The sequence below is a fragment of the Mesoplodon mirus genome (assembly GCF_964341445.2).
Source record: "Mesoplodon mirus genome assembly, chromosome: 10".
NCBI classification, from domain to species: domain Eukaryota; kingdom Metazoa; phylum Chordata; class Mammalia; order Artiodactyla; family Ziphiidae; genus Mesoplodon; species Mesoplodon mirus.
In genome coordinates, this window is record NC_138986.1 from 92,204,328 (window position 1) to 92,219,041 (window position 14,714).

A 14,714-nucleotide genomic window follows, 5' to 3' on the forward strand; every position below is an offset into this window, starting at 1 on the left:
GGAGAATACAGGTAACCTGCTTCGTAGGAGTGTGACCTGTGCAGTTGCACCAGCCCTGCACTCAGTTTAATGTTCTGCTATTGCTGTCTTAAAAATTCTTAATTTTTTTAAACTAGAGTCCCCCAAGTTCCCATTATGCACTGGGCCCCTAAATTATGTGGCCAGTCCCGACAGCCTCAGGGCACTCCCTCTGAGCCAGGTGTGCATGCTAGCAGACTACACCACGCCCTCACAACACCCCGGAGGAAGCACAGTGTCTGCGTGGTACCAAATACAGGGGAGGAGAGCTCAACAGGAGGGAAAGGAAAGACCAAAATGGAATTCTGATTTGTTCTAGGATTGAGCTATGCATATTGAATTTAACCAAAAAAAAAAAAAAAAAACCCACCAGATAAAATTGAATTTACCAGGAAATAGCCAGGTTAAGGTCTCTGCTTCAGGTGGGGATTGGAGGCACGGAGAATGGGAGAGGCAACCAAAGAGTAACGAAAGCTGAGTTCAGTCATAAAGAAAGTATTAGAATGACGTCCTTGAGGTTTATGGGGCGTCTTAACTGTGAAATATAACATTGGTTACAGCTTTGTAAACCTTAAGGTACTACAGGACTTTCAGGCAATATATGTAAAGGAGTCTTCCTTTAAATCACAGCGCTATTGCTCTCGCCCTGGCTTTGAAAAAGAAAAGCAAGGAATGAGACTCACAAACAGGGCCGGAGGAAGCCAGAGCTGGGGGCCTTCCAACAGTGAAGTGACTGCACGGCACCTGGGACAGGAGGCTGATGCAGAGATGGGGTGACACAGGGCGCTTTGCCCCGAGGCCACCACTGGGTGGGCTTTCTCTGCCCCCCTCCCCTCCCTCTCTAGGCACCTCTCTTGTTTTCCCATCTGGGTTCCCCACTACGCCTTTCATTGAAATTATAAAAATGAGATCCCGGTGATCTCATTCTGCTCCACAGTGGGTCTTCCCGGCCCAGACTTGCATGAGGTGTTCCCCAAACCCGAACCTGATCCATCTACTAAACTCTAAGTCTTCTGGGTTCTAAGGATGGAGTTAAGAAATCACCTGGCTAGATTTAAATCACATCATAGCATCACTACCCTTACTCTGTATTCCTCAGTCTTAAACCTAGATTGAAATGAAAAGGGAAGTAGTCATTTTAAAAAGGCTCGATTGAAGGTAGGGTGAGGGCAGTTTTTCTTTAAATCATACCACTGGGCGATTCTATGTAAAAGAAGTCATGGCAGGGCTTCCTTGGTGGCGCAGTGGTTGAGAGTCCGCCTGCCGATGCAGGGGACGCGGGTTCGTGCCCCGGTCCGGGAGGATCCCACGTGCCGCGGAGCGGCTGGGCCCGTGAGCCATGGCCGCTGAGCCTGCGCACCCGGAGCCTGTGCTCTGCAACGGGAGAGGCCACAACAGTGAGAGGCCCCCGTACCGCAAAAAAAAAAAAAAAGAAGTCATGGCAGGGGGACGGTGAGAAGCACTCTAGGAACATATTTTTTTCTTCTCTTCTCTCTCGACACATGCAATCCCCAGATCCCCTTTTCTCTACTACCATGTGCCAGCGTCCTCTTTGGTGTCACATACATTCTTTGGAGAGCCAAGCTGGACCCAGAGTTCACACGGTAGACAGGTCTTGGCTCCTAAAAGCTGGTGCTGACGGTGTGGGACCAGGAAGCTCAGGGTTACAGCAACGGCCAGGGCCGCGGGAACAACACTGCCGGCAGAGCAGCTCCCTCTGCAAGCCTAGGCCAGCGGATCTCACACTTCAAAATCACCTGGAGAGCATGTTAACACGCACATTGCTGGTCCCCAGGTCCAGAGTTTCCAATTCTGTGGGTCTAGGGTGGGGCCTGAGAGTTTGCATGTCTAACACGTTCCCAGGCGATGCTACTGCTGTTGGTCCCAGGACCACACACGGAGAACCAACACTCTAGGGTTGAGATAGGTCCGGACAGTTGCAAAGAGGCCTCAGGATATCTACCTATTCCAGCTAGAAACTCTCTGCTTTTCCCTAACTAAACTAGAAAATAGTTGACGTGGCTGGAGAAAATGTTAACTGTAACTATTTACATGACTGATTACATGCCTGATTAGCATTCATCCTCCAGCAGAGGCCCTGTTTGAGTGTTGAAACTTGTAGGCTACAAAGAGGTCAAAACCTCTTTGCAGATATGGGTGTGTGTGTTGAACAAGACAGTTTTTATCAGAAGACTCACAAATAATCTAGATTTTCAGATATTATTGAAAAAAATCAGAAGGTCTGGCACTACGGAGCCCATCTTCCCACATAGCTACGTTTAGCTGGGGTTGAGTGGTGGCCGACCCACTTGGATGGAGAATTTGCTCACTAGTTCACACCTGTCCTTACTACTCTCCATTACCTCTTGAACACTGAGACCCAAAAGTCAGTTGTCATATATTTATATGTACTCTGTTTTTCTTCTAGTAGAGAAAGTCTTCTCTTTACCTGAGAAAAGCAAAAGCTACACCGAGAAAGTTTCAGGTTTCAAGAAAAAAAAAAATCTAGTAATGACTACTCCTGTGGGTTTATATGCAAATACTCTGCCAGCTTCATCTGTTTCCAGCCACCTGTCTTCTGAGTCCATTTGTGTTTGGGTCCAGTCTTGGACAAGCCTGGATGGCAGGCAGAAATGCGCGGGGAGGAACTAGAGGCAAGAAGCAGACTGGGCGGCAGGGTAATCAAAGAAACCATCTGGAAAGGAATTGTCCAAAAGGAAGAAGCTGCAGTCTGTCACAGGCTTGACCGAGGACAGCATCACTTTGCCAAGGGAGAGAGAATGTTGAGAGAGCGGGAATACGCTCCCATGATGCCTCCACAGACACACGGCCAAAGCCGAGGCTGATGGGGGCTGCAATAAGGGCACATGTGGAAACAGAAATGTGTACCAGAAGAGGCTCTGTAAGGAGCTGGGGCCTTGCTTGGAGAACTGGCCATCCAGAAGGTGGGGGGAGGATCTGGGGACCTTCTGCAGGGTCACTGCTGGAACCAGCAGAGGTGGCAGAGGCATCAATAGATCATCAAGCCAGCTGAGGGACAGGACAGTGGAGTGCCTGACAGACCGCCCTTGGGGACCACCTCTTAAATTAACCTGAGTGGAGAGGATGTTCTGCAATTGTTTAAGTAGAAACTAAGACAAGGAAATACCACGCTGATCTCGTACTATTAACTCCCTGGCTTTCTCAGCTTCAGAACTCTGAGTTATAGTTCATCCCACAGAGTTTTTTGTGCACCACTATACAAAATAACAAGCACACAAGAACCATGTTGGGTGCCAGGATACACACACACACACACACACACAACATATTCCTTCCCTCAAGAATGTCATAGTCCAAGATAGTGGTCTGTAAGTTTTTTTAACAGTTCAATCCATTACTTAAAAATGTAATCACTTGGGCCTCCCTGGTGGCGCAGTGGTTGAGAGTCCGCCTGCCGATTCAGGGGATGCGGGTTCGTGCCCCGGTCTGGGAGGATCCCATATGCCGCGGAGCGGCTGGGCCCGTGAGCCATGGCCGCTGGGCCTGCGCGTCCGGAGCCTGTGCTCCGCAACGGGAGAGGCCACAATAGCGAGAGGCCCGCGTACCGCAAAAAAAAAAAAAAAAAAATGTAATCACTTATCCCAACATTTGTATATTTACCTATAAATATAAGTGTTATGCTAATCTCCTAATGTATTAGGCTTATTATAAATTATATCCCCAAATAGAAAAAAACCTAACTAAATAAATAATAACAAACATTATCAATAAATATAGGAAGCTCATGCCCCAATGACTTCTCCTGTGATAATTGGTGTACAAAACAGACATTTAAACAGATTTAAAAAATAAAAGGAAGCTTGGGAAATGCTTTAATAGCAGTCTTGGATCTGAGGATTAACAGGACCTGATCCTGAATAACTCCTGAGTTCTTAAAGAAATTGGAAACATGCAAAGACAAATGGCTGTAAATTAGGACAGAGGGAAAAGCTCTGAGGACCAACCATTTCTCAGGTTGTGGTACTTCAGCTGGGCCCAGGGCATGAGTAAACTCTTTCTAGGGAGAGGAAAGCGTATAAACGAAAGTACATAGCTGTTCAGTGGCCTGATGTGGACTTAGGAGAACTTCAAAAGGGAGAACAAATGCAGCAAAATACTAATTATGTGTGTAACAAAACATAATGGATTAACTCAGGCAAGTTGCATCTGATAATGAGACTACAGTCTGTGTTGGCATGTTCAGCCTTCAGTTTGTCCCTCATATGGCACTGTTATTTTTTCCCATCAGAAAAAAAAAAAAAGTGAACCTTGGTGGTCACCATGGTAACTAAATAGTGGGAGTGAGGGCACAGGAAGGTCAAGGAATGTTCTATCAAGAAAGTACAAAACACAGGTTATTTTTAAGTTTGGCTCTGTTCCTATAATTTTAATGTCTGAAAATTAAGATGTACATAAATAGTAATGTCTGTTTCTCAAGCAGCCATGAGAAAAAATACTTTCCCAGTAATTCAATACAACCTTCTTATTTTGTTGACGTTTCATTTTCATCAGCTGTCATTCAAGCCAACAAAAATGCCCAAAGTGAGTATTTTCCAAATTTGTAACGAGGGAGGGTGGAGGGTGTCCTGTACCCTCCTTCCCCTTGTTTTCTGTTCTCCTCTGTTCTTTGTACACTAGCATGACTCACCGTCCCCAGAACACAGATTGATAATTGCTTGTCTAAGAATGGTGATGTGTTTACTCGCAGTCACCCATATTCTCTCATCTAATGACACTTGTGGCCAAGGACACAGATTTGCCAGGCAGCTGACAAACCAGAGTGGGGAGGTGACGTAGCTTGTGAACCAAGGGTTTTCCCCCGCACAGGCCCACCAGCTGTCCCCGGCAGAGAAAAGCCTACATGACTGCACTCCAGGGCCAACTGAGTGGGCCTAAATGTTACTCTGGTACACACCTCTGCTCGAAGGAAATGCGCCCAAGAACTAATAGCAGGAGCAGCAGAAGAAATAGAAAACAGGAAAAAGTCAAAACCTCCGAACATAAGAAAAATACCTTTCGAAAAACTCTCACAATGCTTTGTGCAAAAGATAGTAACATAGGTGAATTGTGTGAAAATAGTTTCCTAAGGATTACAAATAGCTGGATTTTGCTTAAACCAGAGTCCTCACCAAGAACACAGACTTAGAGGTTTTCTATTTCTCTACAGATTTCATTTAGATTATAAACCAATCGTAACCTATATTGGGCAGGCCGTTTAGATTTTACCAAAACAGTCCCACTGTTTTCATGAAAGAGTTTTGTCACTTGTGTATTTATAAATATGCCACACTCTACATATGAATGCATCACTGAAAAGGAAATTTTAGAATTAACCTTTCTTTGTCACTTTAAAATGTATCACTCAAAACTAAATTTAAAGATAGAATTCGAACTTCCGGGTAAGATGGCGGAAGAGTAAGACGCGGAGATCACCTTCCTCCCCACGGATACACCAGAAATACAGCTACACGTGGAACAACTCCTACAGAACACCTACTGAACGCCGGCAGAAGACCCCACACCCCCCAAAAGGCAAGAAACTCCCCACATACCTGGGTAGGGCAAAGCGGAGAGATCCCCGCACAGAGGATCGGTGCTGACCGGCACTCACCAGCCCAAGAGGCTTGTCTGCTCGCCCGCCGGGGCGCGCGGTGCTGGAAGCTGAGGCTCGGGCTTCAGTCAGAGCGCAGGGAGAGGACTGGGGCTGGCGGCGAGAACTCAGCCTGAAGGGGGCTAATGTGCCACAGCTGGCCGGAAGGGAGTCCGGGAAAACTCTGGAGCTGCCGAAGAGGCAAGAGACTTTTTCTTCCCTCTTGGTTTCCTGGTGCGCGAGGAGAGGGGATTAAGAGCGCTGCTTAAAGGGGTTCCACAGACGGGCGCGAGTCGCGACTGAAAGCGCGGAGCCCAGAGACGGGCGTGGGACGCTGGGGCTGCTGCTGCCGCCGCCAAGAAGCCTGTGTGCGAGCGCAGGTCACTGCCCACACCGCCCTTCCGGGAGCCTGTGCAGCCCGCCACTGCCGGGGTCCCGGGATCCAGGGGCGGCTTCCCTGGGAGAACGCACGGCACGCCTCGGGCTGGTGCAACGTCACGCCGACTTCTGCCGCTGCAGGCTCGCCCCGCACTCCGTGCCCCTCCCTCCCGCCCGGCCTGAGTGAACCAGAGTCCCCGAAGAGGCTGCTCCTTTAACCCTGTCCTGTCTGAGCGAAGAACAGACGCCCTCCGGCGACCTACACGCAGAGGCGGGGCCAAATCCAAAGCTGAGACCCAGGAGCTGTGAGAACAAAGAAGAGAAAGGGAAACTGCTCCCAGCAGCCTCAGAAGCAGCGGATTAAAGCTCCACAATCAACTTGATGTACCCTGCATCTGTGGAATACATGAATAGACAACAAATCATCCCAAATTGAGGAGCCAGGAGTCAGTGCTGTGCCTCTGAGGTGGGAGAGCCAACTTCAGGACACTGGTCCACAAGAGACCTCCCAGCTCCACATAATATCAAACGGCGAAAATCTTCCAGAGATCTCCATCTCAACACCAGCACCCAGCTTCACTCAACGACCAGCAAGCTACAGTGCTGGACACCCTATGCCAAACAACTAGCAAGACAGGAACACAACGCCACCCATTAGCAGAGAGGCGGCCTAAAATCATAAAAATTCCGCAGACACCCCAAAACACACCACCAGACGTGGACCTGCCCACCAGAAAGACAAGATCCAGCCTCATCCACCAGAACACAGGCACTAGTCCCCTCCACCAGGAAGCCTACACAACCCACTAAACCAACCTTAGCCACTGGGGACAGACACCAAAAACAACGGGAACTACGAACCTGCAGCCTGCAAAAAGGAGACCCCAAACACAGTAACATAAGCAAAATGAGAAGACAGAAAAACACACAGCAGGTGAAGGAGCAAGATAAAAACCTAACAGACCTAACAAATGAAGAGGTAATAGGCAGTCTACCTGAAAAAGAATTCAGAATAATGATGGTAAAGATGATCCAAGATTCTATTTCCAAGATCCAAAATCTTGGAAATAGAATAGACAAAATGCAAGAAACAGTTAACAAGGACCTAGAAGAACTAAAGATGAATCAAGCATCGATTAAAAACACAATAAATGAAATGAAAAATACTCTAGATGGGATTAATAGCAGAATAACTGAGGCAGAAGAACGGATAAGTGAGGTGGAAGATAAAATAGTGGAAATAACTGATGCAGAGCAAAATAAAGAAAAAAGAATGAAAAGAACAGAGGACAGTCTCAGAGACCTCTGGGACAACATTAAACACACCAACATTCGAATTATAGGGGTTCCAGAAGAAGAAGAGAAAAAGAAAGGGACTGAGAAAATATTTGAAAAGATTATAGTTGAAAACTTCCCTAATATGGGAAAGGAAATAGTTAATCAAGTCCAGGAGGCACAGAGAGTCCCATACAGAATAAATCCAAGGACAAATACGCCAAGGCACATATTAATCAAACTGTCAAAAATTAAACACAAAGAAATCATATTAAAAGCAGCAAGGCAAAAACAACACATAACACACAAGGGAATCCCCATCAGGATAACAGCTGATCTCTCAGCAGAAACTCTACAAGCCAGAAGGGAGTAGCAGGACATATTTAAAGTGATGAAGGAGAAAAACCTGCAACCAAGATTACTCTACCCAGCAAGGATCTCATTCAGATTTGATGGAGAAATTAAAACGTTTACAGACAAGCAAAAGCTGAGAGAGTTCAGCACCACCAAACCAGCTTTACAACAAATGCTAAAGGAACTTCTCTAGGCAAGAAACACAACAGAAGGAAAAGACCTACAATAATGAACCCAAAACAATTAAGGAAATGGGAATAGGAACATACATATCGATAATTACCTTAAATGTAAATGGACTAAATGCTCCCACCAAAAGACACAGATTGGCTGAATGGATACAAAAACAAGACCCATATATATGCTGTCTACAAGAGACCCACTTCAGACCTAGAGACACATACAGACTGAAAGTAAGGGGATGGAAAAAGATATTCCATGCAAATGGAAACCAAAAGAAAGCTGGAGTAGCAATTCTCATATCAGACAAAATAGACTTTAAAATAAAGACTACTAGAAGAGACAAAGAAGGACACTACATAATGATCAAGGGATCGATCCAAGAAGAAGATATAACAATTGTAAATATTTATGCACCAAACATAGGAGCACCTTAATACATAAGGCAAATACTAACAGCCATAAAAGGAGAAATCGACAGTAACACAATCATAGTAGGGGACTTTAACACCCCACTTTCACCAATGGACAGATCATCCAAAATGAAAATAAATAAGGAAACACAAGCTTTAAATGATACATTAAACAAGATGGACTTAATTGATATTTATAGGACATTCCATCCAAAAACAACAGAATACACATTTTTCTCAAGTGCTCATGGAACATTCTCCAGGATAGACCATATCTTGGGTCACAAATCAAGCCTTGGTAAATTTAATAAAATTGAAATTGTATCAAGTATCTTTTCCGACCACAATGCTATGAGACTAGATATCAATTACAGGAAAAGAGCTGTAAAAAATACAAACACATGGAGGCTAAACAATACACTACTTCATAACGAAGTGATCACTGAAGAAATCAAAGAGGAAATTAAAAAATACCTAGAAACAAATGACAATGGAGACACGACGACCCAAAACCTATGGGATGCAGCAAAAGCAGTTCTAAGGGGGAAGTTTATAGCAATAGAATCCCACCTTAAGAAACAGGAAACATCTCGAATAAACAACCTAACCTTGCACCTGAAGCAATTCGAGAAAGAAGAACAAAAATATCCCAAAGTTAGCAGAAGGAAAGAAATCATAAAAATCAGATCAGAAATAAATGAAAAAGAAATGAAGGAAATGATAGCAAAGATCAATAAAACTAAAAGCTGGTTCTTTGAGAAGATAAACAAAATTGATAAACCATTAGCCAGACTCATCAAGAGAAAAAGGCAGAAGACTCAAATCAATAGAATTAGAAATGAAAAAGGAGAAGTAACAACTGACACTGCAGAAATACAAAAGATCATGAGAGATTACTATAAGCAACTCTATGCCAATAAAATAGACAACCTGGAAGAAATGGACAAATTCTTAGAAATGCACAACCTGCCAAGACTGAATCAGGAAGAAATAGAAAATATGAACAGACCAATCACAAGCACTGAAATTGAAACTGTGATAAAAAATCTTCCAACAAACAAAAGCCCAGGACCAGATGGCTTCACAGGCGAATTCTATCAAGCATTTAGAGAAGAGCTAACACCTATCCTTCTCAAACTCTTCCAAAATATAGCAGAGGGAGGAACACTCCCAAACTCATTCTGCGAGGCCACCATCACCTTGATACCAAAACCAGACAAGGATGTCACAAAGAAAGAAAACTACAGGCCAATATCACTGATGAACATAGATGCAAAAATCCTCAACAAGATACTAGCAAACAGAATCCAACAGCACATTAAAAGGATCATACACCATGATCAAGTGGCGTTTATTCCAGGAATGCAAGGATTCTTCTATATATGCAAATCAATCAACGTGATACACCATATTAACAAATTGAAGGAGAAAAACCATATGATCATCTCAATAGATGCAGAGAAAGCTTTCGACAAAATTCAACACCCATTTATGATAAAAACCCTCCAGAAAGTAGGCATAGAGGGGACTTTCCTCAACATATTAAAGGCCATATATGACAAACCCACAGCAAACACTGTCCTCAATGGTGAAAAACTGAAACCATTTCCACTAAGATCAGGAACAAGACAAGGTTGCCCACTCTCACCACTATTATTCAATATTGTTTTGGAAGTTTTAGCCACAGCAATCAGAGAAGAAAAGGAAATAAAAGGAATCCAAATCGGAAAAGAAGAAGTAAAGCTGTCACTGTTTGCAGATGACATGATACTATACATAGAGAATCCTAAAGATGCTACCAGAAAACTACTAGAGCTAATCAATGAATTTGGTCAAGTTGCAGGATACAAAATTAATGCACAGAAATCTCTGGCATTCCTATATACTAATGATGAAAAATCTGAAAGTGAAATCAAGGAAACACTCCCATTTACCATTGCAACAAAAAGAATAAAATATCTAGGAATAAACATACCTAAGGAGACAAAAGACCTGTATGCAGAAAATTATAAGACACTGATGAAAGAAATTAAAGATGATACAAATAGATGGAGAGATATACCATGTTCTTGGATTGGAGGAATCAAAATTGTGAAAATGAATCTACTACCCAAAGCAATCTACAGATTCAATGCAATCCCTATCAAACTACCACTGGCATTTTTCACAGAACTAGAGCAAAAAATTTCACAATTTTTATGGAAACACAAAAGACCCCGAATAGCCAAAGCAATCTTGAGAACGAAAAATGGAGCTGGAGGAATCAGGCTCCCTGACTTCAGACTATACTACAAAGCTACAGTAATCAAGACAGTATGGTACTGGCACAAAAACAGAAAGATAGATCAATGGAACAGGATAGAAAGCCCAGAGATAAACCCACGGACATATGGTCACCTTATCTTTGATAAAGGAGGCAGGAATGTACAGTGGAGAAAGGACAGTCTCTTCAATAAGTGGTGCTGGGAAAACTGGATAGGGACATGTAAAAGTATGAGATTAGATCACTCCCTAACACCATACACAAAAATAAGCTCAAAATGGATTAAAGACCTAAATGTAAGGCCAGGCACTATCAAACTCTTAGAGGAAAACATAGGCAGAACAGTGTATGACATAAATAGCAGCAAGATCCTTTTTGACCCACCTCCTAGAGAAATGGAAATAAAGACAAAAATAAACACATGGGACCTAATGAAACTTCAAAGCTTTTGCACAGCAAAGGAAACCATAAACAAGACCAAAAGACAACCCTCAGAATGGGAGAAAATATTTGCAAATGAAGCAACTGACAAAGGATTAATCTCCAAAATTTATAAGCAGCTCATGCAGCTCAATAACAAAAAAACAAACAACCCAATCCAAAAATGGGCAGAAGACCTAAATAGACATTTCTCCACAGAAGATATACAGACTGCCAACAAACACATGAAAGGATGCTCAACATCTTTACTCATTAGAGAAATGCAAATCAAAACTACAATGAGATATCATCTCACACCGGTCAGAATGGCCATCATCAAAAAATCTAGAAACAATAAATGCTGGAGAGGGTGTGGAAAAAAGGGAACACTCTTGCACTGCTGTTGGGAATGTGAATTGGTACAGCCACTATGGAGAACGGTATGGAGGTTCCTTAAAAAACTACAATTAGAACTACCATATGACCCAGCAATCCCACTACTGGGCATATACCCTGAGAAAACCATAATTCAAAAAGAGACATGTACCAAAATGTTCATAGCAGCCCTATTTACAATAGCCCGGAGATGGAAACAACCTAAGTGTCCATCATCGGATGAATGGTTAAAGAAGATGTGGCACATATATACAATGGAATATTACTCAGCCATAAAAAGAAATGAAATTGAGCTATTTGTAATGAGGTGGATGGACCTAGAGTCTGTCATACAGAGTAAAGTAAGTCAGAAAGAGAAAGACAAATACTGTATGCTGACACATATATATGGAATTTAAGAAAAAAAAATGTCATGAAGAACATAGGGGTAAGACAGGAATAAAGACACAGACCTACTAGAGAATGGACTTGAGGATATGGGGAGGGGGAAGGGTAAGCTGTGACAAAGCGAAAGAGAGGCATGGACATATATACACTACCAAACGTAAGGTAGATAGCTAGTGGGAAGCAGCCGCATAGCACAGGGAGATCAGCTCGGTGCTTTGCGACCGCCTGGAGGGGTGGGATAGGGAGGGTGGGAGGGAGACACAAAAGGGAGGGGATATGGGAACATATGTATATGTATAACTGATTAAATTTGTTATAAAGCAAAAAATAAAAAATAAAAATAAATAAATAAATTTTTAAAAAAAGATAGAATTCATGTTACTGTCATCAGTGAAATTATTTTCAGGATCCACTTTCTTATTTCATTCAATACATACTCATACGTGATTTCATGGCATCAGTCCTAGGTAAGGAAAAGAACTGTAGGGGGTCTGTGCCATCATGGACCTCACAGTCTAGTCAAGTTGTTCCAGCTGGCTCGGTAAGTCACACAGAGAGCTGGAGAAACTAGGAAGACCTTTTGCCTATGCTAGCTGATGGGCTGAATCAGTTATTTCCAGGTCAGTTTTTAAAAATTTATTATGATAAGAATGAGTCAATATTTCTATCTCAAAGCCAATTCCACAAAAATGTTCCTGAGCACCTTCCCTATGCAAGGCATACTGGTTTCATCCACAATGGCTCAAAGAGAGGGATCTTTAATGTGATCTTTTAAAAAATGAAAAAGGTACTTTGTATTCTAGCAGCTGACGTTTTTCAAAGCCCAAAATGATATCATAGGTGCACCGGCAATTCAGAGGCCCTGGTAACTTTCTTTGTTCCCTTTTCTTCAGAGGAGAATATTGATTTATTGGAGATTTCTTTGCTTTTTTCATCTCGGAATATGAATGAGTGGATAGGTGATTGTCAGGGGCTTAACCAATAGTTAAATCATGTCTCACTGAATTCAGATTCCACCTTTCTGAGCCACAGCCATTTCACAAACTGAGAACTTAAAATCAGGTCCCGTGGAATACAGTAACCTGGAGGTAAAACTATGGTCTCTCAAACTCTGCTCCCACGCATGACTGGGGACGTCCAGACTCTCCTCAAAGACCCTCACTCAGCTGTTTCTAGAAGACCCCAAGCGGAGGGGGCAAGGAACCGAGCTGGTCAGCGCTGTCCTGACGGCTGCCAGGAGACCTTCTGACACTTCCTTCTCTCTTGCTCTTGCTGCCAGTGGCCTCTGTTGTCATCACTGAGGCTGCTGTGCAGTTATCCAGGGCAACAATGAAGTGATTGCAGGAAGAGCAGAGGCCTCCAGGATTGAACCCCAGTGCTCAGAGAGCAACCAAACTTCCCACACACTGAAGGCACTGGTGGGGCCAGAATCCCTGATGGTCCTGAAGCCCTTAGGGTCACTGAAGCCCCCACAGTCACAGAAGTCACGGCACAAAAGGCCTCCAACTGTAACTGTGGATGCACCAAAGTTGGGAGCAAGGGTGGCTCCTGAGGGGACAGGAGACCTAGTGAGAGAAACCTGGTTGGAAGTGGGAACAAGGGATTATAGGTTATCTTACAGCAGCATTTGCTTAGAGAGCACACTTTTGTGGCTTATAATATCGATACTTATTTGGTGGCACTTTAAAGGGCTGCTCATGGAGATAAAGCCCTGTCCCCAAGATATCTTCTGATGATGGCACAGGTGGAGAAATCATCTCTTCCTGACTCCTTTTGAATTGCCATCTTGTGTCCACAGTATGTCGGAGGTTTGGTGAAGTTTTACTGGACACTGGCAGAAATCCTTCAGGTATAGATAGGTTAAGGACAGAGGGCAGTGATGTGCTGGTAAGCCAGCTCTTTAGAGAAAGAAAAAAAATCCTTGATTAGTAGGTAGCATTTGCAGATTTCTATGGTGTAAATTCCCGCACCGTGGCCAAGTTCATGATGATCACCAACATGATGTCACGGAACACAGCCAAGGCCAAGTGATGGCCACAGCCTCACTCCCGGGCTCTTGCTTTCCCATGAAGACAGAATCAGATTGCAGAAATTTCCCTGCATTCCTAAGCAGGATATTACAAAGGCAGAGGTAAGAAGTGAGTAAGAAGACAGCCGGTTATCAGACAAACCTAGTATCACTTGCTACTGCCTTCATTGGACCCTCTGTCTGCCTGACAAGGATAAACACACTCGGACAAGCCAAGCCTCAGTCCAAGGACAGCAGTGTTGCAAAGCAGACCGAGAAGCAGGTAGAGGAGGGAAAAATCAGACGAAGAATGTGTCTTCTTAAAGTATGTGACAATAAGCCAGGGAGAAAATACGTTGAGTCTGTATGGACAAACTTAAAACAAACGGCCTTTGTAAAGAAAACAGGCTGGGTTTTGAAGGGAAGTCAATGTTTTGTTCTTGTTTTCTTTTATTGGGAAGACAGCTTAGTTCATAAGGATACTGGCTTTCCCATCTTCCTCACACTCCTCATTTCAGCAATCCTCTTGGCCAGAGATGCCTCATGGGAGAGCCTGGGTCTGTAATGTTTCGGTAACAGTTCCTGATGTGTTGACACAGTGAGGGATCTCTACGGAGAAACTCACCATGAGGTAACACTGCCTCAGGCACAGTCCAAAAGATGATGTCAAAGATATGTGCAAACAAACAGTGACCTCAAAGGCTTCTACTGCATGTGGTGGATTGAGCAGAGCAGTGCTCATTGGTCATGAGCTTCATGATTTGCTGAGAAGATATCTGAGCCGGGGAAGAGCTGTGGTCAAGAACCAAGAATTAGTCACCAGCAATGTTGGTTAAGAGGTTAACTGGACATTCCAAAGAAATCAACTGCTCACAGGGTATTTCAGAGAAATTAACTGCTTGCTTTGTGCCTCAGTGTTTCCATCTAAGGCAGGAGATCACAAACTGTTCTCCTTTTCGTAGGGGTAAGCTATGAGGTTTCATGAATTAATTTATGGAAAGGATAGATTTT

The 14,714-nt window shown here is 43.6% G+C and overlaps 1 protein-coding gene across 3 annotated transcripts in view; it reads right to left on the bottom strand.

Moving 5' to 3' along the window:
* Positions 1-14,714, bottom strand: part of FILIP1 (filamin A interacting protein 1) — a 197,601-nt gene that overhangs the window by 117,957 nt on the left and 64,930 nt on the right. Inside the window, exon 1 of one of the 3 annotated variants that reach the window (XM_082633351.1) lies at positions 5,592-5,711. The exons of the other annotated variants lie outside the window; for them this stretch is intronic. The gene's annotated coding sequence lies outside the window, so the exon portion shown is untranslated. Of the gene's footprint in view, positions 1-5,591; positions 5,712-14,714 lie in introns of those variants that run through there. 3 annotated transcript variants of the gene reach the window in all.